At 42.0% G+C, this 24,558-nt stretch overlaps 1 protein-coding gene across 5 annotated transcripts in view; it reads right to left on the minus strand.

Annotated features, from left to right (window-relative positions):
• Positions 1–24,558, minus strand: part of LOC139558736 (rho guanine nucleotide exchange factor 10-like protein) — a 121,426-nt gene that overhangs the window by 15,893 nt on the left and 80,975 nt on the right. The gene's annotated exons all lie outside the window — the stretch shown is intronic.

Raw genomic sequence — 24,558 nt, forward strand, 5'->3', positions numbered from 1 at the left:
CACTCAATCCCAATGAAGGGATGAAATACAGCAGTTGGCTGTTGAATTAGGAGACAAGGTGACCCCATTAAAACTCATCTTCACAGAATGGACAGAATGGTACAAGGTTATTGGTCATTAGGAGGGGGCACATTGAGCAGTCGTATGTTGGTGGTCTTCCTTTACCCACAGTCTATAGTGTCTGCTAGGGCTGAGCTCGACATAGCCTATTCACCAACACACTCTGAGTGAGCCATGAATAGCAGTCCAACTTCTAAAAAAGTCCAAAACCCAATAAGAATCCCTGACAAAACAAGAGAGCGGACCTCATATAATCAAAAAACCGCCAGGCAATCATCACCAACTCCCCCTTGGGGTTCCACACTCTCTGCTGTAGGCCTGAGTAGCTGCATGCATGAATAGAGGCTTGATTCTGCAAGTGTCACACTCATATTGGCCTTGTGTCAAGCCTGCCAATGTCAATACAGGGGAAGGGAAGAGAGGCAGGGGGTAAACCTGGAGCTGTAGCAATTTCAATTAGGAGGCTCCAAATCACTCTCCAATCATAAGTGAAATCTTCATGGGTTTTCACAGGATTCTTTCACCCAAGTTGTTTTTCTCTAGATATGGGACTGGTGCAACTGTCCAACTGAAGTGTAATGTTCCTCACAAAAACTGACACTGAAGATCAAATAAGGATTTTCCACGAGTCACATTATGGGAATAAGACATAGGATAAATATAGTCTTTAGCCCCTATCGCCCCCCCTGCCCGGCCTTTTTTGCATGCAATCATTTGTTAGATTTGTGTCAGCATGCTGGACAGGAGTAGTCCCGTGGGCTCTGGAGAGCGAGCCAGAGCAAATAATGGACTGTTGCACAGGGAAAACTACAGAGACGACCTCCAAAAAACAAAGCTTAAAGACAAATGGCAACCGCAGCCCTAAGCAACCCCAACTTCAACATTCTCCTACACTTAAGCACTCACGCATCCAATTCCTCCACAGATCCAGTGAAATGACTGTGCCCTGACAAACTCATCACGACTTGTTTGTGGGAATAGATATCTGTTTTGTCAGAGTGCAGAAGAAACTTCCTGAAAGTAACTAACTGATCTACCAGTGTTAATTTATTTAACCTTTATTTAACTAGGCAAGTCAGTTAAGAACAAATTATTTTTTACAATGACGGCCTACCCCGGCCAAACCCTAACCCGGACGATGCTGGGCCAATTGTGCGCCGCCCTATGGGACTCCCAATCATGGCCGGTTGTGATACAGCCTGGAATCGAACCAGAGTCTGTAGTGATGCCTCTAGCACTGAGATGCAGTGTGCTGGACCGCTGCGCAACTCGGGATCCCCCGAAATTAGATAGGTCTGGACCGAGGGAGGCAGTGGGAGAGGATGATCATGGACATGCCATGGTGGGGATTCTGAATGAACGCTCAAGTCCATGTTACTAGTCAAAATGTGTCAAAATCAACCTTTGTAAGGTTGACAAAGACTCATTCTAAACCTTATCTCATGTTCTGTTTCAAACCTGCTGTTTTTAACACCTTTACACACCATGAGGATTAATCTGAACCTGTCTGAAGTATGGAGTGGCTGAGGAGGGGGGTGAGAGGAGAATTAATTGATGGTATAAGTGGAAAAACACCAGTCAGAAAAGTGGAGTGAACCGGTAATGTAGGCAAACAGGGAAATGCATGTGAATCAGGTTGATTAGAAACAATGTCATTACTCTGATCAAAGTAAGGAGAATCCCACCAGCCCATCTCACATTAACATGATTAGTGTCATCCCTCATTTGACAAGCCTGCCAGGGAGGTAGATCTGAGACAAGCAGGGGAAGTGAGCCGAGCAGAGCAGACCACTTGATCAGTTGTTTATTCATGGTCCACTGGCTCTTATAACGATATTGTGTATTTTATTAAACCTTTTTCTCCTAACTTTGGTTACGGAATAAAATACAGGCATGTGACATGTCTTGGAAAGAACATTTACTTAGGTGAAGATGTATGCTGTTTGAAAAGCTATCTGCAATGATTGCATGGTATGTTACAATGGAAGCTAGGGTGCTTAAAACACTTGATCTTTCAAGTTAGGTATCGTGTCATGTGTTGCAACTTGTCACATTAGGCCTACATAACTCTAGCACTTGATAATATCAAGCAAATCCTCTAAATGTAATGCTTTATTTATGAAGGTTTAAAGGATATTCTGTTTTGTGAGCTAACATAACATAACAAACACCGCATGGGCACGTAAAGCACTGTTTAAAAAGGATACTGAGAGATGTAGGTCATTTCTCTACTTACCCAGAGTCATCTGAAATGAAGAAAAATTGCGTTTTTCATGGCCCTTTCCCCCATTTTGACTATCACATGTAAAGTAATAAAGAAGGTGAAATATTTGATTTCGAGTAATATAATGCAAAATCATATATGCCATTTAGCAGACACTTTTATACAAAGCGACTTACAGTCTCATGTGTGCATACATTTTTAAGTATGGGTGGTCACGGAAGTCGAACCCACTATCCTGGTGTTGCAATGCTCTACCAAAAATGCCTGACAAGTTTATACATACTTTGTGAAGCCTCAATTTAATATGATTTATGAAGCCTATATTAAGCAGTGTTTATGCCACCATTTATAAAGCACAGCTTTTTGTCATATTTGACATAGTGGGCTATGAACCCTTTACAGAGCATGGCATAAGGTTATAGATGATATGTGACACATTTATGTAGTGTTTATGAAGCCTTTATGAAGCCTTTATAAATAGCATGGAATTTACATTTTGTTTGAATTATTAGATTTTTTATCCAACATAAATAAACAATTCCAGGTGAAAGCCAAGGCCATTTTCTTCTATAATCCGATTAGGAATACGTTTTTTTTTAAATAGTATATGTCCATATTCCCACCAACACGGCAGCTGAACCCGTGTGTCTTGTGCGCTTTTGTTTGTTTGCGAGTGTTTTTTAAATAATTCCAAATACTCCAGTAATATTTTGATATAGTCAAGAAGTTACTTGCTATATAAATTCTCCACTAGAAGGTGCTGCCCTTGCCTGCTGCCCTTGCCTGTCTACCCTAACACATTGGGCCACACACCTGTCTGGTTGAAAGCCTCCTCTTCTACCCAGCCTCCCGACACAAGCCTCTACCAAGCGAGTGTGATACCTATGCTACTCCCATGGTGTGCTGCACTGCTTGGCCCCCACCTTTCGGTCTGCTCCTGATTACCCAGGCCTGCTCCCCCCGTCTAGTACAGGTACCCCCAAGTTTCGCTCACTGCTCCAGCACACATGTACACTTACAAACTGCAGTCTCTGATCTGAATTGTACCTGAAGCCTGTGGACTTCTGTGAGCTTTTACTCAGGAACTTGTATGCATTTAAGATTGTATTACTTGGCCTTTATTGTTATTTTATTTTCGATTATTTATAGAAGTTTTTTTATGGTTATGCCTCTTAGGCGCATGAACCGTTAGCGGGACACCTACGACAACATCGGGTGAAATTGCAGAGCGCGAAATTCAAAATACAAAAACCGTAATATTAAACATTCATGAAAATACAAGTGTCATACATCATTTAAAAGCGTAACTTCTTGTTAATCCAACCGCATTGTCTGATTTCAAAAAGGCTTTACGGCGAAAGCATACCATGCAATTATCTGAGGACAGCGCCCCACACCAAAGTACTTTTTCAACCAGCACAGGCGTCACAAAATCACAATTAGCGATTAAATAAATCACTTACCTTTTGAAGATCTTCCTCTGTTTGCAATCCCAAGGGTCCCAGCTACACAATGAATGGTCGTTTTGTTTCGATAAAGTCCTTCTTTATATCCAAAAAAGTCTGTTTAGTTGGCGCCAATGATCTCAGTAATCCACTCTTTCAACATGCATACAAACGAATCCAAAAAGTTACCAGTAAAGTTCGTCCAAACAAGTCAAACAATGTTTCTAATTAATCCTCAGGTACTCTAATATCTAAATAAACTATCATATTTAAGACAGAGAATAGTATGTTGAATAAGGAAGATAAATAACGAAGAGCGCGCACCTCATTCACACGCCAACAAGACCACTTTTCTAATGAGAGACACCTTGTAGTTCTTCCAACTACTTGTTAATTTTTCAAAAAACAAGCCTGAAACCCTTTCTAAAGACTGTTGACCTCTAGCGGAAGCCATAGGAACTGCAATCTGGGTCCTATCTATTTGTATTTCCCATAGGCAAGCACTGAAATGGCCTGTGAACTCAAAGAAAAAGAAAATTCCGGGTTGGATTTTCCTCGGGTTTTCGTCTGCCATATCAGTTCTGTTATACTCACAGACATTATTTTAACAGTTTTAGAAACTTCAGAGTGTTTTCTATCCAATGCTACTAAGTATATGCATATCCTAGCTTCTGGGCCTGAGTAACAGACAGTTTACTTTGGGCATGTCAGTCATCCAAAATTCAGAACAAAAAACAGTCTCCAAAACAGGTTAAATGCAGAGAAATTTTAGTGTTTTTCCCATGTTGCATCTTGGGAGAAACCATACGCTTGCCCGGCTATTGCACTGGAGAACTTTGCACGTTTTTGGGGGAGAAACCGCATGCTTGTGTTTACATGTGCGGATTGTTCTTTCGGTACTTAACCATGTCTCTGAACTGTACGCACCTTTTGAAATACCTTCTGTTAAAGACTTGTTCCTCTTGACTTTAGTCTCTGAATCCAAAAGTTGTAAAATTCTATCTAGACTTGCCATTATTTTACTGCTTTTACTGTCAGGAAATGTGGAATATAACCTAGGTCCTGCCATTTCTACCCCATCTGAATTAAAAAGTCAGAATGGTCTGAAGGTTCTGCACATAAATGTAAGAAGTCTTCTTTCGAAACTTGATTTTGTGAATATAAACCGTAGAGAGCATAAATACATCTGGGTCTTTCTGAAACCTGGCAAAAAAAATCTATCATTGACAAAGACATTGATGTTTAGAATGTTTTTTGGTCAGATCGCAAATCTAAGGGTGGTAGTGTTGCTATATACATAAAAGACACGTTTTCGGCAACCATTCTGACCTCTTTTACCAAACCCAAGCAATTTGAATATTTGTCCTTGAATATAAATCTCTGTGCATCCTTGAATCTTGTTGTCTCCTGTTGTTATAGACCCCCGTCTGCGATTGCTGGCTCTCTGGATTGTATTTTTGAATTATTATCACAGAATGTGAAATCTGAATTTGTGCTTATGGGCGACCTGACCTGAACCTAGATTGGTTGACATCCAACTCTGATCAACTCAAGAATATTTGTAATACCTATCATTTTAATCAGATTGTTAAAAATGTAATGCAATGTGTCCTCTAAAATCATCTTTGATTGATCTTATCTTAACCAACACTCCACATCATTTTAATGCTTCTGGTATATTTGCAAATGATAAGTGATCACTGTGGTGTTGCTTGTGTAAGGGATGCTACAATTCCTAAACTACCTCCATGTACAGTATCATCATGAAAATAAACTGGAAGCAGTTTGATACAGGGTTTTTTTCATTATGTTTTTAACATTGCCAGGAATAGAGTGGAACATCTCTGATGTCATATTAGCCTTTTCTTACCTCCATAAAGCATTCTAGGATGTATGCAACAAGCATGCCCCTTTCAAACAATACAGAATTAGGGGCAGAGACAACCCTTGGTTGTCAGATGAACTAGTCTGAATTCATAAGGAAATGGTTTTGGAATAAGGGTGTGGCTATGACCCGAAAGCTGAAAGCAGACCACTATCTCAAAATGTGGGCAAGTAGTGAAAGGTTTAAAGATGCACAGCTCCCTAAACAACTGCTGGTTGACTCACAGGTGGTAACTGTGATAACCTCTATTCTGAACTCTTTCAATCAACATTTTCTTGATGCAGGCAGATTATTTGATCAACCTGAGGTCAATATGAGCCCCATGTGAAATTACCTGACACTCCCGAGCACTCATTCTCCTGGTTCTCCTTCTTGCCTTTCTTTGTTTCAGAAGTGCCCTGAAACAATTGATGTCAAAAAATCCCCTGACCCTGATCATCTAGACCCCGCCTACTACAATTAGCTGCAGACATCATTGCTCCCCATTTAACATGCATCTTTAATATCACCATAGAATGTAATGAAAACTCCAAGATGTAGAAATCAGCATTTGTCCTACCTCTTTTGAAAGTAGGTGTTCCCACTCTACTGAATATCTATCGCCCCATATCTAAATTGTCTGTTCTGGTAAAGGTATTGGAGTTCCTAGTCAATAAGCAGTTTAAAGCCTGCCTCCAGGAAAACAATACTTTGAGTGGTATGCAATCAGGTTTCAGTTCTAGCCACAGCACTGTCACAGCAACTTTGAAGATTTTGAATTATATTCATTGTGCCCTGGATAAGAAGCTACATTGTGTATCTGTATTCATAGACTTGTCAAAGGCATTTAACACTGTGGACTTTACTGTCTAGGTGCAGAGATTGAAGTGTATTGGGATTACTTGTCATGCTCCGGAGTGGTTTGTGAACTACTTGTCAAATTGAACCAGCAGCATAACCAGCAGCATACAACCCTGTATCCCACTGCTAGCTTGCCTCCTAAGTTAAGCAGGGTTGGTCCTGGTGGGAGACCATATGCTGCTGGAAGTGGTATTGGAGGGCCAGTAGGAGGCACTCTTTCCTCTGGTCTAAAACAATATCCCAATGCCCCAGGGCAATGATTGAGGACATTTCCCTGTGTAGGGTGCCGTTTTTTGGATGGGACGTTAAACGGGTGTCCTGACTCTCTGTGGTAACTAAGAGTAGGGGTGCTATCGTAAGAGTAGGGGTGCTAACCCCAGTGTCCAGGATAAAATCCCAATCTGGCCCTCATACCATCATGGCCACCTAATCATCCCCAGCTTACATTTACATTTACATTTTAGTCATTTCGCAGACGCTCTTATCCAGAGCGACTTACAGTAGAGTGCATACATTTTATTACATTTTACATACTGAGACAAGGATATCCCTACCGGCCAAACCCTCCCTAACCCGGACGACGCTATGCCAATTGTGCGTCGCCCCACGGACCTCCCGGTTGCGGCCGGCTGCGACAGAGCCTGGGCGTGAACCCAGAGACTCTGGTGGCGCAGCTAGCACTGCGATGCAGTGCCCTAGACCACTGCGCCACCCGGGAGACCAGCTTCCAGCTGGCTCATTCATCAACCTTCTTCTCCCCTGTAACTATTTCCCAGGTTGTTGCTGTAAATGAGAATGTGTTCTCAGTTAACTTACCTGGTAAAATAAGGGTTAAATAAAATAAATAAAAAATAACCCAGTGTGTTAAAGGAAAAATCCACCCAAAACCACTCATTCCTAATATTTACAGTGTTAAATAACATGAATACGTGAGAACAATATTTTTTGTGAACAAATGTTTGATTTTGGCATTATAATAATGTTGGTAGCAACATGTGAAAATCGTTGTGGAAATCTTTTGCAGCTCAAGTTGACTACAAAATCCACAATGTAATGCTTTCTCTATCGGCTGGCTGGCTAGCTAGCTAAGGCAGTGCATTCTTGGCAATTCTGGGACAAGGAGAGCTCTCCTTCAAGGAAATAATGGGAGTCAATTGGGCGCAAGCTCAAAAACCCAACATTAGCATGAATTTCGTCAACAAGAAGTACACAGTGGTGGAAAAAGTACCCAATTGTCATACTGAAAATGACACAAGTAAAAGTAAAAGCTACCCAGTAAAATACTAATTGAGTAATAGTCTAAAAGTATTTGGTTTTAAATATACTTAAGTATTAAATTAAAATGTAATTGCTAAGATATACTTAAGTATCAAAAGTAAAAGTATAAATAATGTAAAATGTCTTATATTAAGCAAACCAGGCAGCACAATTTTCTTGTTTTTTGAATTTACGGATAGCCAGGGGCACTATCCAAAAACATAATTTACAAACCAAGCATATGTGTTACACCACTGGAAGTACAACATTACAAATCTTTTCAGAGGAAATAATGAACTCGATATCTGTAATATTGTATAGCTTTGGAATCGTGACATTATGTACTTTCAAGGAAAATAGACACGTTTCTCGACTAATACCCTGACTTTGAAAAGGGATTGCGTGATGATTAGTTTAGCAACGGCGTGATGCAACATGAGAACGTGAATGGGATTGGTCGACAGTCTGCTGGGTGGGGCGTTATATGTTCATCCATTAATTGCCCAATTGAATTCCAATGGAAAACCTCTACTTCCGGCGCCGACCGAGATGGCCGCCTCGCTTCGCGTTCCTAGGGAACTATGCAGTATTTTGTTTTTTTATGTGTTATTCCTTACATTGGTACCCCAGGTAATCTTAGGTTTCATTACATACAGTCGGGAGGAACTACTGAATATAAGAGCAACGTCAACTCACCATCGTTACAACCAGGAATATGACTCTCCCAAAGCGGATCCTGTGTCTTGCCTTCCACCCAATACAATGGATCTGATCCCAGCCGGTGACCCTAAACAACGACGCCAAAAAAGGGGCAAACGAAGCGGTCTCCTGGTCAGGCTTCGGAGACGGGCACATCGCGCTCCACTCCCTAGCATACTACTCGCCAATGTCCAGTCTCTTGACAATAAGGTTGATGAAATCCGAGCAAGGGTAACATTCCAGAGAGACATCAGGGATTGTAACGTTCTTTGCTTCACGGAAACATGGCTCACTCAAGAGTCGCTAACGGAGTCGGTGCAGCCAGCTGGTTTCTTCACGCATCGCGCCGACAGAAACAAACATCTTTCTGGTAAGAAGAGGGGCGGGGGTGTATGCCTTATGATCAACGAGACGTGGTGTGATCATAACAACATACAGGAACTCAAGTCATTCTGTTCACCAGATTTACAATTCCTCACAATCAAATGTCGACCGCATTATCTACCAAGGGAATTCTCTTCGATTATAATCACAGCCGTATATATCCCCCCCCAAGCAGACACATCGATGGCCCTGAACGAACTTTATCTGACTCTTTGTAAACTGGAAACCACACACCCTGAGGCTGCATTCATCGTAGCTGGGGATTTTAACAAGGCTAATCTGAAAACAAAACTCCCTAAATTCTATCAGCATATCGATTGTGCTACCAGGGCTGGTAAAACCTTGGATCGTTGTTATACTAACTTCCGCGACGCATATAAGGCCCTCCCCCGCCCTCCTTTCGGAAAAGCTGACCACGACTCCATTTTGTTGCTCCCAGCCTACAAACAGAAACTAAAACAGCAAGCTCCCGCGCTCAGATCTGTTCAACGCAGGTCCGACCAATCTGATTCCACGCTTCAAGACTGCTTCGATCACGTGGATTGGGATATGTTCCGCATTGCGTCCAACAACAACATTGACGAATACGCTGATTCGGTGAGCGAGTTCATTAGAAAGTGCATTGACGATGTCGTACCCACAGCAACGATTAAAACATTCCCAAACCAGAAACTGTGGATTGATGGCAGCATTCGCGCGAAACTGAAAGCGCGACACCACTGCTTTTAACCAGGGCAAGGTGACCGGAAATGACCGAATACAAACAGTGTAGCTATTCCCTCCGCAAGGCAATCAAACAAGCTACGTCCCAGTATAGAGACAAAGTAAAGTCGCAATTCAACAGCTCAGACACAAGAGGTATGTGGCAGGGTCTAAAGTCAATCACAGATTACAAAAAGAAAACCAGCCCCGTCGCGGACCAGGATGTCTTGCTCCCAGACAGACTAAATAACTTTTTTGCTCGCTTTGAGGACAATACAGTGCCACTGACACGGCCCGCTACCAAAACCTGCGGGCTCTCCTTCACTGCAGCCGAGGTGAGTAAAACATTTAAACGTGTTAACCCTCGCAAGGCTGCAGGCCCAGACGGCATTCCCAGCCGCGTCCTCAGAGCATGCGCAGACCAGCTGGCTGGTGTGTTTAAGGACATATTCAATCAATCCTTATCCCAGTCTGCTGTTCCCACATGCTTCATTGTTCCTGTTCCCAAGAAAGCTAAGGTAACTGAGCTAAACGACTACCGCCCCGTAGCACTCACTTCCGTCATCATGAAGTGCTTTGAGAGACTAGTCAAGTACCATATCATCTCCACCCTACCTGACACCCTAGACCCACTCCAATTTGCTTACCGACCAAATAGGTCCACAGACGACGCAATCGCAACCACACTGCACACTGCCCTAACCCATCTGGACAAGAGGAATGTGAGAATGCTGTTCATCGCCTACAGCTCAGCATTTAACACCATAGTACCCTCCAAACTCGTCATCAAGCTCGAGACCCTGGGTCTCGACCCCGCCCTGTGCAACTGGGTCCTGGACTTCCTGACGGGCCGCCCCCAGGTGGTGAGGGTAGGTAACAACATCTCCACCCCGCTGATCCTCAACACTGGGGCCCCACAAGGGTGCGTTCTGAGCCCCCTCCTGTACTCCCTGTTCACCCACGACTGCGTGGCCATGCACGCCTCCAACTCAATCATCAAGTTTGCGGATGACACTACAGTGGTAGGCTTGATTACCAACAACGACGAGACGGCCTACAGGGAGGAGGTGAGGGCCCTCGGAGTGTGGTGTCAGGAAAATAATCTCACACTCAACGTCAACAAAACAAAGGAGATGATTGTGGACTTCAGGAAACAGCAGAGGGAGCACCCCCCTATCCACATCGACGGGACAGTAGTGGAGAAGGTGGAAAGTTTTAAGTTCCTCGGTGTACACATCACGGACAAACTGAATTGGTCCACCCACACAGACAGCGTTGTGAAGAAGGCGCAGCAGCGCCTCTTCAACCTCAGGAGGCTGAAGAAATTCGGCTTGGCACCAAAAGCACTCACAAACTTCTACAGATAAACAATCGAGAGCATCCTGTCGGGCTGTATCACCGCAACTGCTCCGCCCACAACCGTAAGGCTCTCCAGAGGGTAGTGAGGTCTGCACAACGCATCACCGGGGGCAAACTACCTGCCCTCCAGGACACCTACACCACCCGATGTCACAGGAAGGCCATAAAGATCATCAAGGACAACAACCACCCGAGCCACTGCCTGTTCACCCCGCTATCATCCAGAAGGCGAGGTCAGTACAGGTGCATCAAAGCAGGGACGGAGAGACTGAAAAACAGCTTCTATCTCAAGGCCATCAGACTGTTAAAAAGCCACCACTAACATTTAGTGGCCGCTGCCAACTTACTGACTCAACTCCAGCCACTTTAATAATGGGAATTGATGGAAGTTATGTAAAAATAAATCACTAGCCACTTTAAACAATGCCACTTAATATAATGTTTACATACCCTACATTACTCATCTCATATGTATAGACTGTACACTATACCATCTACTGCATCTTGCCTATGCCGTTCCGTACCATCACTCATTCATATATCTTTATGTACATTTTTTTTTATCCCTTTACACTTGTGTGTATAAGGTAGTAGTTGTGGAATTGTTAGGTTAGATTACTTGTTGGTTATTACTGCATTGTCGGAACTAGAAGCACAAGCATTTCGCTACACTCGCATTGACATCTGCTAACCATGTGTATGTGACAAATAAAATTTGATTTGATTTGATCTCCTCTATCTAATATCTCTGGTAACAGCACCATGCAATGCAACCTGGACTGAAGAGGCAGACAAATAGGAGAAATGTGCTAGACCAAAAATATGATTAATGGCTCATTCGAGAGAAGACATCCTTCCAAGTTAGAGGCAGACGTTTTACGTGTCCCCAACCGATTGTGCTTCTTGTTCGTTTATTTGCATTGTGTGTAACTTATTTTTTTACATAATGTTGCCGCTACCGTCTCTTGTGACCGAAAATAACTTCTGGACATCCGAACTGCGATTACTCACCACGGACTGGCAGAATCCTTTTTTTCTTATAATGAGTCTGACAAGCCCGACACGAACGATATACTGCTTCCTCAGGAACAGGCCCAGATCCCCGTCATTTGCATGAAGAGGAGGCAGAAAAAAGGGGCCAGAGGGCAGGCTGCCTTCTGAGAATTCGTAGGTGATCGAATACACCCCCACTTCCTTCCATTCCGCTCGCAGACGTGCAATCTTTGGACAATGAAATAGATGACCTACGATGAAGATTAAACTACCAATGGGACATTCAAAACTGTAATATCTTATGCTTCAAGGAGTCGTAGCTGAACGACGACACTATCAACATACAGCTGGCTGGTTATACGCTGCATCGGCAGGGTAGAACAGCTGCATCCGGGGCGGCGGACTATGTATTTTTGTAAATAACAGCTGGTGCACGATATCTAAGAAAGTCTCGAGCTATTGCGCGCCTGAGGTAGAGTATCTCATGATAAGCTACCTCACTATCTACCTAGAGATTTTTCATCTGTATTTTTCGTAGCTGTTTACATACCACCACAGTCAGAGGCTGGCAGTAAGACAGCATTGAATGAGCAGTACTCCGCCATAAGCAAACAAGAAAAAGCTCACCCAGAGGCGTAGCTCCAAGCAGCCGGGGACGTTAATGCAGGGAAAACTTAAATCCGTTTTACCAAATTTCTATCAGCATGTCAAATGTGCAACCAGAGGACTCTGGACCATCTTTACTCCACACACAGAGACACATACAAAGCTCTCCCTCGCCCTCCGTTTAGCAAATCTGACCATAATTCTATCCTCCTGATTCCCGCTTACAAGCAAAAATTAAAGCAGGAAGTCCCAGTGACTAGATCAATAAAAAGTGGTCAGATGAAGCAGATGCTAAGCTACAGGACTGATTTGCTAGCACAGACTGCAAAAATGTATCTCTCTAGGGTAGGTGGCATCCCTCCATGCCAATATCCGGTGAAATTGCAGAGCGCCAATTTCAAAATACAGAAATACTCATAATAAACATTCATAAAATATACAAGTGTTATACATTGGCTTAAAGATTAACTTCTTGTTAATCCAGCCGCTGTGTCAGATCCAGCCGCTGTGTCAAAAAGGTTTTACGGCGAAAGCATACCATGTGATTATCTGAGGACAGCGCCCCGCTAACAAAAGCATACAAACATTTTCCAGCCAAGTAGATTAGTCACGAAAGTCAGAAATAGATAAATAATGTATCACTTACCTTTGATGATCTTCATATGGTTGCACTCACAAGACTCCATGTTACACTATAAATGTTTGTTTTGTTCGATAAAGTCCCTCTTTATATCCAAAAAAACTCAGTTTTGTTAGCGCGTTTTGTTCAGTAATCCACTGGCTCAATGGCGGTCACAACAGGCAATCGAATAGATCCAAATAGTACAGGTAAAGTTCGTCGAAACATGTCAAACAATGTTTTTTATTAATCCTCAGGGTGTCTATTGTCTTTATAATCAATAATATTTCAACCGGACAATAGCGTATTCAATACAAAGGAAAAAGAACGGGGGGCGCGCTCCCAGTCGTGTGCGCAAAAAGCTCTTGTTCTTCGAGCGACCACTCAGAAAATGTTGTCATTCTTACAAATTTTTCAGAATAAAAGCCTGAAACAATGTCTAAAGACTGTTGACATCTAGTGGAAGCCATAGGAACTGCAATCTAGGTCACATCCATTTATATGGTGGATAGGCTTTCAATGGAAAAACATTCAATTCAAAAGAATGCCACTTCCTGGATGGATTTTCCTCAGGTTTTTGCCTGCCATATCAGTTCTGTTATACTCACAGACATTATTTTAACAGTTTTGGAAACTTTAGAGTGTTTTCTATCCAATACTACCATATATGCATATCCTAGCTTCTGGGCCTGAGTAACAGGCGGTTTACTTTGGGCACGCTTTTCATCCGGACGTCAAAATACTGCCCCCTACCCTAGAAAGGTTAAAGCAGGAAGCACCAGTGACTCGGTCTATAAAAAATTTGTCAGATGAAGCAGATGCTAAACTACAGAACTGTTTTGCTAGCACAGACTGTAATATGTTCCGGGATTCTTCCGATGGCTTTGAGGAGTACACCACATCAGTCATTGGCAACATCAATAAGTGCATCGACGACGTTGTCCCAACAGTGACTGTACGTACATACCCCAACCAGAAGCCATGGATTACAGGCAATAGTCGCACTGAGCTAAAGGGTCAGACAGATTACCAGGACGTGTACTCCGAGCATGCGCTGACCAACTGGCAAGTGTCTTCACTGACATTTTCAACCTGTCCCTGACTGAGTCTGTAATACCAACATGTTTCAAGCAGACCACCATAGTCCCTGTGCCCAATAACATGAAAAGTAACCTGTCTAAATGACTATCAACCTGTAGCACTCACGTTTGTAGCCATGAATTGCTTTGAAAGTCTGGTCATGGCTCACATCAACACCATTATCCCAGAAACCCTAGACCCACTCCAATTTGCATAGCGCCACAACAGATCCACAGATGATGCAATCTCTATTGCACTCAACACTGTCCTATCCCATCTGGACAAAAGGAACACCTACGTGAGAATGCTATTCATTGACTACAGCTCAGCGTTCAACACCATAGTGCCCTCAAAGCTCATCACTAAGCTAAGGACCCTGGGAATAAACAGCTCACTCTGCAACTGGATCCTGGACTTCCTGATGGGCTGCCCCCAGGTGGTAAGGGTAGGTAACAACACGTCTGCCACGCTGATCCTCAACACGGGGGCCCCTTAAGTGCGTACTCAGTCCCCTCCTGGACTCCCTGTTCACCCATGACTGCATGGCAAGACACGACTCCAACACCGTCATTAAGTTTGCTGCACTGATTACCAACAACGATGAGACAGGCTATAGGTAGAAGGTCAGAAACCTGGCAGTGTGGTGCCAGGACAACAATCTCTCCCTCAATGTCAGCAAGACAAAGGAACTGATTTTGGACTACAGGAATTAGATGGCTGAGCACAGGGCTTTTGCAACTTCGACAGGGCTGTAGTGGAGAGAGTAGAGAGCTTCAAGTTCCTCGGTGTCCACATCACTAAGGATCTATCATGGTCCAAACGCGCCAAGACAGTCGTGAAGAGGGCACGACAAAACCTATTCCCCCTCAGGAGACTGAAACGATTTGGCATGGGTCCTCAGATCCTCAAAAGGTTTTACAGCTGCACCATCGAGAGCATCCTGACGGGTTGCATCACTGCCTGGTATCGCAACTGCTCGGCAAGGCACTACAGAGGGTAGTGCGTACGGCCCAGTACATCACCAGGGCCAAGCTTCCTGCCATCCAGGACCTCTATACCAGGCGGTGTCAGAGGAAGGCCCCAAAAATTGTCAAAGACTCCAGCCACCCTAGTCATAGACTGTTCTCTCTACTACCGCACGGCATGCGGTACCGGAGCGCCAAGTCTAGGTCCAAGAGGCTTCTGAACAGCTTCTACCCCAAAGCAATAAGACTCCTTAACATATAATCAAATGGCTAGTCTGACTATTTGCATTGCCCCCCTCCCCCCTTCTACACTGCTGCTACTCTCTGTTATTATCTATGCATAGTCACTTTAATAACTCTACCTACATGTACATATTACCTCAATTACCTTGACACCAGTGCCCCCGCAAATTGACTATGTACCGGTACCCCCTGTATATAGCCCCGCTATTGTTATTTACTGCAGCTCTTTAATTATTTATTATTCTTATCTCTTACCTTTTGGGGGGTATTTTCTTAAAACTGCATTGTTGGTTAAGGGCTTGTAAGTAAGCATTTCACTGTAAGGTCTACACCGGTTGTATTCGGCGCATGTGACAAATACAATTTGATTTGATTTGATCATATAGTGTAGTAAGAGTGGCTTTATCACACGACTACGTCATATAGGCAGAATTTCTGTCTGCTTGAAATGACACAGAGAATCGACAGAACATCACAAAAACAGTAGAACATTCAAAATGGGTGAATCTTTCCTTTGAAGTCTGATCAATTGTAGGTCCCCTGTTGTTTATTATCTATATCAAACAACATTTGGAGACATATTGAGACAGCTGATGTAAATTTGTATGCAGATGAAACTGTTCTGTATTCAAGTGGCAGTAGTTTGACTTTGGCATTTGAAACAGCTTTTCACATAATTTAACATAATATGTATGTTTTTAAGCTTGTTCTGAATTCCACTGCAACAAAACGTATGTAGCAAGTCATGACTTCACAGGAGAGCAAATTTAATGTTTTTTATTTATTTTTATCAAAATGCATTTTTTGGCAAAAATACTTTCTGGAACATGTGCGCTTACATGTGCCTTAATAATAACATACGTGTGTGCCATCTGTAAATATGAATAAAATTGTTAAATTACGAGCCTTGTTGGTTAAGCCACAGAAAAAGCGAGCAAACCTTCCCACTAGCCATGATTGTCTGGGATAATGAGTGGCCTGGACATGCCAAGAGAGGAGTTTAGATTGGTCTGCCACATAGCAGGCTTCTGTCTATTTCAGCTGGTCAGTCTGTGTTGGTAATCCTGTCGAATGCTGCTTTAAAAAAAAAATATTGTGTAGTGGAGCTGTATAAGTGTTGCTCTCCACTTTCTGGAGGATCGAGTTTCGAAATCAGTGGAATTAGAGTATCATGGCTAAAGAGATGGAGAAAACACCTGTCTCCGGATTACATCTTCAACCTAAGGGAAACTGTGGCATGGCATCCTTGACAGGGAGACGCATCCATCATGCATGATGATGTATACCGGTAAGATAGTCTAGCGTTAGCTAGCTACATTTTGAAGTATTACACGTTTCAAATTTTTACAGAAAGGGGTTTAATTTCAAGCTAAAGTGTACTGTTAGCTAGCTAGCTAACATTACGTGTATGACGTTATTATTCGTATCCCAGAACCGTTTGCTTTTCTAGTTAGAGCTTAATGTTACAGTAGCTAGCTAACATTGAACCTGGTTGGTTAGCTCCCAGCAGATTCATGCAGAGTAGTAACGACATGATTTAGGACTATGTTCATTGTTGTTTAACTAGCTAATATTAGCTGGCTGGCTCGTTAGCTAACGTTACGTGGCGTGTGTGATGTTACACGTTGTTTACCTACATGTCTTAAACTAAAGTGTACTTTAGCTAGCTAGCTAAAGTTAGCTGTCTGGCTCCCTAGCTGACATTATTATTCGTATCCCAGAGCCGTTTGCTTTGCTAGTTTGAGCCTAATGTTAGCTAGCTAACATTGAACCTGGTTGGTTAGCTCCCAGCAGATTCATGCAGGGTAGAAACAACATAATTTGGCACTATGTTCATTGTTGTTTAACTAGCTAATGTTAGCTCGCTGGCTCGTTATCTAACGTTACGTGACATGTGTGATCTTACACATTGTTTACCTAGCTAGGTTCATTGTTTACCTATCTAGCTAGCTACATGTCTTAAGCTAAAGTGTACAACACCCGTTGAATATGGCCAGTGTCAGTAAATGTCGGAAAATATCTGAATGAATTTGTTGCCAGCAGAGCCGGTTAGGCTGTTTTCATGTTATCCAGAGGTAAACAAATCATTGGCCAAAGCATCAAGTGTGCGCTCTGAATGCTCCAAGATCAAAACGAGATGGGTGGGGCTAAAGCTTAAGAGGGTGTGAATGATGCTGAATGGGTGTAGACAAAGAAGAGCTCTTCACTAGATACCAAAACATTCAAAGTAGGCCTAAAAGTAATATCTCCATTTTTTTCAGAGGTTTGGACGATTTACAATATATATCTAAATTTCTTGTTTTTCTCTAAACGAAAAAAAAAGGCCAAGACATAATTCTTAACTGAATTTTCTGTATTAAAATAAAAAAATATATACAAGGCCTCAAGGCCTATTTGTGCAAAACAAATGAACAACACACACCCACATGTCTATTCTATTGTTTAGGAATGTTAGACCACTAGCTGTTTGAATATGTAATTTACGTATATAATAATTTTGATTGAAAATGTATTAATTTAGTTAATGTGTTGTTATAATTAAAACAGCCTGTGGTTATTTGCTATTGGATTGGCAGAATGACAACTACTAATACATTAGCCTACAGAACATTACTTTTTTGAATGCACTTTAATTATCCAATGTCACACTTACCGATGGCGAGGTGAAGCCTGTGCCCAAAGCACTGCAGGCGGGTCCAGTTGTTCAAGCGCAATGCTTTTATCATGTTACTCCTGCTGTCAGTTGTCATGCACACCTGTCGGTCTTCGCTCATCTTCCACGATACCAGAGAGTCTCTGAGACCCTGGGATATTACTTCACCCGTATGATCATCGGGGAAGTAAGACGTCTGGAGGCAGACATTTTGCAATTTACAGTCTTCATTTATGTAGTGGACTGTCAAACTTAGGTATGGCTCTGACGTTCTGCTCGAAAAATAAGAAACACTAGCCAGCTTCTCTGTGATTCTTTCGCAGGTAGCAGTGTATAATCGCGACAGGGCTTCTTCCGTGAAATACTTGCGGTTTGGCAGCTGATATTTCTGGTCAACTGTCCCTAGCAGCTTTTTAAAGCCTGGCTTTTCTACTGTAAATATTGGAACCATATCTTTCGCCATGTAATAGGTCACTACATCCGTTATCTCCTTCCACCTCAAACTTTTCTTGTCATAAGGGATTACGTTTGAAAAGGATGTGGCTATGGTAGTTTGTCTTTTAGCAGACGTTTTGGGAATCTGGCGACTGGAATCGGCATTCCTCCCATTCCACCGCACGTTTCAGTTGCAGGTGATGGAAGGGGTTAGTTGTACTGCTGCTTTTCGTAGCAATTGTCTTTCGACACATTTTGCACAGGCCATTTGTTTCCTGAACATCAGACCTCTTAAACCCGAATTACTTCCATATTACTGAAAAAATATTGCTGCCCTTTTTGGGGATGATTTCATCCTCATGAGAGGCTGAGCTGGCTTCCTCACTTTCCATTTTAGTGGAAGTTTTACCGCCGCTACACTTCTCCAGCGTGGTTACAATTTGTGAAAGGCTGTCTAGGGTTGTGATTGGTGGATAACCTCTGTGCACGTGTTGCATGCAATTGGGACATGATTCGGCATTGGGCTGACAGAGAAGAGACAGGGAGATGCTGCATTTGTAAAACGTTACAACATTATAACAGAACCTCAATTCTTGCGATGCAGGCATTTTCCATATCGCTCTAAAACATAAACTTGAATATATCGAAAAAACTAAATTTAGCACCCAGCCCTAATTCAAAGGCCGTTTTCTTAAAAGTGAGTTTACAAGTTGATCAACTTTCAATGCAGAATTACTTTCCCATGTTGTAGCTCTCTACTTTTATCCAATGTAAAAAACACCATTTCAAATGTTGCTACATAAGACCGAATCCAGGTTGTGAGTCACAAATGACAAAAATGTAAATGTAATATTGGGTTTTATTATTGGCACAAAGCTTGTTTTTCCCTTTGCCGCCAGAAAATAGTTGTTCGTTGTACTTTTCTGACTATGGTGATACTATTTACTGTATGGGCAAGCTTCAAGCGCTACACTGAAGGCTCTTGACTATGTGTGTCATGCAGCAATTCATTTTGTCACCAATCAGAGACGTCTAACTCCCCATTGTGATCTTTACAGTGCTGTCGGGTGAACATCACTAGCAACACGCAGGCTCAAACACTGGTTACATTTACATTTAAGTCATTTAGCAGACGCTCTTATCCAGAGCGACTTACAAATTGGTGCATTCACCTTATGACATCCAGTGGAACAGCCACTTTACAATAGTGCATCTAAATCTTTTAAGGGGGGGGGGGGGGGGGGTTCATTCTCATTTTAGGAAAACTGCCATTTTATCTATCCTCTCCTCTAGCTCGAAATTAAAACTAATTTAAGCTCAGATCTCAATCTTGTTTTAAGCTAACAGTCCCAAAAATGAGAACCAAGCATGGAAAAAAGGTCCTTTCATTAATCAGCCTTCTGGTCTTAGAATTCCCTCCAAGCCAACCTTAAATTCCAGGACATGGTGTCCCTGGAGCAGTTCAAATGACAAATAGTTGAACAGGTTCTTGAGACCCGATGTCACTAGTTTGTGTTGCCTTATGTAGGAAGCATGTTGTTTTACTTCAAACACACATGCCTGCTCGCACACACACACACATCTACTGTTTGTTTTCTGTTGTATTTGTGCTGATGCCCGTGTCTTACATTGTTATATTTTTAGTCCCCCGTCCCCACAGGAGGCCTTTTGCCTCGTGCCAAGCCATCATTGTAAATAAGACTGTTCTTAATTGACTTGCCTGGTTAAATAAATAAAAAATAATACTGAAGGTCTATTGTTTCAGAGGTACAAATTCAACATATTTTAAACAACCTTTGTCTATGTTGACAATTGGTTACCATTATGACATGATCTTGTGGTTGAAATTGCACCCTCAAAACTACTGTTTATATGTTGATGACTCTTTGTAAATCCAATGTATTTTACACATAGATTCCACGTCACGATACGTTGAAAAATGACTGTATGTTGAAACAACGCCTAGTGGGAGGGAGCTGAGTCTGTCTAGATGGGTCCTAGAGGGCCTTATCCAGCTGATTTATCCATGTGCTTTACGGGGATTACCCAATAAAATGCCCACTCTTCGCAGAAAGGAGGGGGCACCAAAACATTTTGCTTTAAGATTAACAGACAATTTATTTTCTGAGGCAAGGTTTTTCACAGAAAGTGTTCCTCTTAAAACCAGCAAAATTCCAACAAGTCCAGGGACTGTGGCACTTTTGTCTGCCAGTGCAATTTGCTCCACTCATTAAAAAAAACATCTGTAGTCTTATTTCTCCCACACTCTGGTATATACCATTTTAATGGCTTTTTGAGCGGAAGTGAACTCTGGAACCCCAAAGAACTTTGGGTGCATTTGTAAACAACAGTTGTTCCGTCGCAGCTGTAAACAGCTAGCTAGCTAACTTAGTATAGTTGTTTTCTTAAGTGTATTTGAAGGTGAGATGGTCCTTTACGTCTGGGGACGAATCTATTTTAGAAAATGTAAGAAGCATTGCAGCATTGCAGCACGCTGCATTGCCTGCATGGATAGTAATGGGTAAGTTGTGGCAGCTGAGTTATACTGTCAGTGGCATAGGAGGTGAAAGGGGTGTGACTGTAGCAGAGGTGAGCTGCAAGTGAGTTCTAGTAGCCACTGTGATGTCACCCCCCTGAGACTTCAAGTAGTGTCTCCTCCTGTCTATCATGAATGTATCTATATTTTAATACTTTAAGCATCTCAGCTGCGGGAGGATCTCCTCATGCAATTTTGCCCTTATTTGCTTCATTCTGCTACACTCACTGTCATCCTTCTCCAGTGGTTAGCATGCTAGCTACAAGTGTCATTTGATTAGGGTTTGCATCCCGGCCAGCCATACAGGGATGGAACTCATACATTACATGGCTACTCTGCAGCCCATGTAAAAGTGACCATTTACTGTGGTCACTCTACAGGGTATTTTCTCTTGCCTCCACTATCCGTGCTCTACCCTTTTGGTTACAGTAGAAGTGATATTATTTATGGCATGCATGCCCAATGCAGACATATGATGGGATTAGTATTAGCCTTGTGGGCATGTCCAATGCACTTGTATATGTGGCTTGTACATTGTTAACATTTTGTTAATATGTTTTCTCCATATGAAATTATACTATAATAAATAGGAAAAGTACTCACACATCTGAGAAGTTATGTGTGTGGGGATCATTTGCTAATAACTTGAAAGAAAATAAAAGGCTGATACTGGCAAGATCAGTGTGTGGGTTTTTCTTTTTTATTAGACAATTAATGAGGCTAACCATGTTGAAGGATACCAGGTTTGACTTCTACAGCTACTGTACATGCCCCCATGAATTGGATTAGTGCAAGCCCTATCCTTGTAATGACGGTAGACCTTAAGGATAACATGCACAGGAGAGAGACATTATTAGCAATTATACAACGGGTGGGCCTAACCCTGAATGCTGATTGGTTAAAACCGCATACCAGCCGGTGTCTATTCCAAAAATTACCACCGGCTAAATCTATGACATTAAAATGCCTATTTACTCTGTTCCATCTGACTGCACAATCCACTGTCTCATCAGCCAAGCAATTTATAAACTTGATCTCCACTATAAAAAGCATCTAGACATTATCTCACTTTTATTTTAGACTAACATTGCCATTTTCAACTGCGGAGATTTGTAGTCAGAAGTTGACATACACTAAGTTGACTCTGCCTTTAAACAGCTTGGACAATTCCAGAAAATGATGTAATGGCTTTAGAAGCTTCTGATAGGCTAATTAACATAATTTGAGTCAATTGGAGGTGTACCTGTGGATGTATTTCAAGGCCTTACCTTCAAACTCAGTGCCTCTTTGCTTGACATTATGGGAAAATCCTAACAAATCAGCCAAGACCTCAGATAAAAAATTGTAGACCTCCACAACTCTGGTTCATCCTTGGGAGCAATTTCCAAACGTCTGAAGGTACCACGTTCATCTGTACAAACAATAGTACGCAAGCATAAACACCATGGGACTATGCAGCCGTCATACCACTCAGGAAGGAGACACGTTCTGTCTCCTAGAGATTAATGTACTTTGGTGCGAAAAGTGCAAATCAATCCCAGAACAACAGCAAAGGACCTTGTGAAGATGCTGGAGGAAACAGGTACAAAAGTATCTATATCCACAGTAAAACAAGTCCTATATCGACATAACCTGAAAGGCCGCTCTGCAAGGAAGAAGCCACTGCTCCAAAACCGCCATAAAAAAGTCAGACTACGGTTTGCAGCTGCACATGGGGACAAAGATCGTACTTTTTGGAGAAATGTCCTCTGGTCTGAGGAAACTAAAATATAACTGTTTGACCATAATGCCCATCTTAAGTTTGGAGGGAAAAAAGCATGTGCGAGCAAGGAGGCCTACAAACCTGACTCAGTTACACCAGCTCTGTCAGGAGGAATGGACCAAAATTCATCCAATTTATTGTGGGAAGCTTGTGGAAGGCTATCTGAAACATTTGAACCAAGTTTAAATTGTTTAAGGCAATGCTACCAAATACTAATTGAGTGTATGTAAACTTCTTACCCACTGGGAACGTGATGAAAGAAATAAAAGCTGAAATAAGCCATTCTCTGTACCATTATTGTGACATTTCACATTCTTAAAATAAAGTGGTCCTAACTGACCTAAAACAGGGAATTTTTACTAGGATTAAATGTCAGGATTTGTGAAAAACTGAGTTTAAATGTATTTGGCTAAGGTGTATATAAACTTCCGACTTCAACTGTATACAAAGAAATGTCAATTGAAAAAAGGTAAATTCAGCTAGTTTGCAGTCTTTCCAGCTTCAGTTTGAAGTGTTTGTGTTAGTGGTGTTATTGGCTAGCTCATCTGAACAACAGTGTCCTGATGAGTGAGCACATTTTCTATGTCAGGCGAAATCGCACCTCATTTGCTCAATGTTATGGATGTATCCAAATAAATGTCTCTAGAAAACAGTTTAAACAAATGCAAATGCAGCTACTTTGCTGTTATTCTGGCTGCACTTTTAGACGTGACTAAGTTAGCCGTAGTTGGCTAGCTAAAAAGCAAGGGATCAGAATGTTGCCAGCCAGTATGGCAATGGAACATTTAGAGCAAACGGCTGGGTCGTGTCCATAGATACAGAACAAAAATACTGAACGTCTGGGTTGCATCCTGTCGGCTTGAGTAGCAACCCTAGAATTGTATCGGGGCTATATCTTGTGGAAGGATGAAATAGTATGAATAAATTCATCACAATAACATTTTTAATGGAAATATGTCAATCATTATTTGAATATGTTTGTAACCCGTTGTAAAAACAAATTGATAATGCCCTCGAAGCCGGTGTTTGGAGGATATATTGGCACTGTTTGCCGGCCCTCAAGTTCGTCTCAGGCCTAACAACACCCTGTGCCAATATATGCTCCAAACATCGGCTTCAAGGGCATTAACACTTAAATATCACGATCATGAGGGTGTGCAGAATGGAATATTTTATGGTTAATTTGACTTCATTTAAAAATAATAAAGTTTACATAAAGTTGCAATTTGTTTGCTTCATGTTATGTATCATCCTGGTGCAATTAATATGCAGTTTACAATTATCACCACAAGGTTATGCTAGCTACATTTAGTTTAGTTATAATGTTGGCTGCCATGAGAAAAATGCATCTATCTAACATTAGCTGGCTAACAAGGTAAGTTCATCTTTCTCTACCTTCATATCACACTAGTGATATGGCTATTTGCTGTGCTAGCCATATGTAACACCACCAGAGCAAACAGATAATCAACAGGAAATAAACATTGTCTGATGATTTTGTTTAGTGGATCTGATAGCAACAAATCAATGTGTGTATATAACTAGTTTGTTCTGTTTTTTGGTTGGATCAAGAAATACGAACTTGTCATTTTGTGCTAGCTAGCCAACTTTTTATTACATTTTTTATTTAACCTTTATTTAACTTGGCAAGTCAGTTAAAAACAAATTCTTATTTACAATGACGGTGGGTTAACTGCCTTGTTCAGCTGCAGAACGACAGATTTTTACCTTGTCAGCTCAGGGATTCAATCTAGCAACATTTCAGTTACTGGCCCAACGCTCTGACCACTAGGCTACCTGCCGTCCCAACT

This window comes from Salvelinus alpinus, chromosome 2 (assembly GCF_045679555.1).
Source record: "Salvelinus alpinus chromosome 2, SLU_Salpinus.1, whole genome shotgun sequence".
Lineage (NCBI taxonomy): Eukaryota > Metazoa > Chordata > Actinopteri > Salmoniformes > Salmonidae > Salvelinus > Salvelinus alpinus.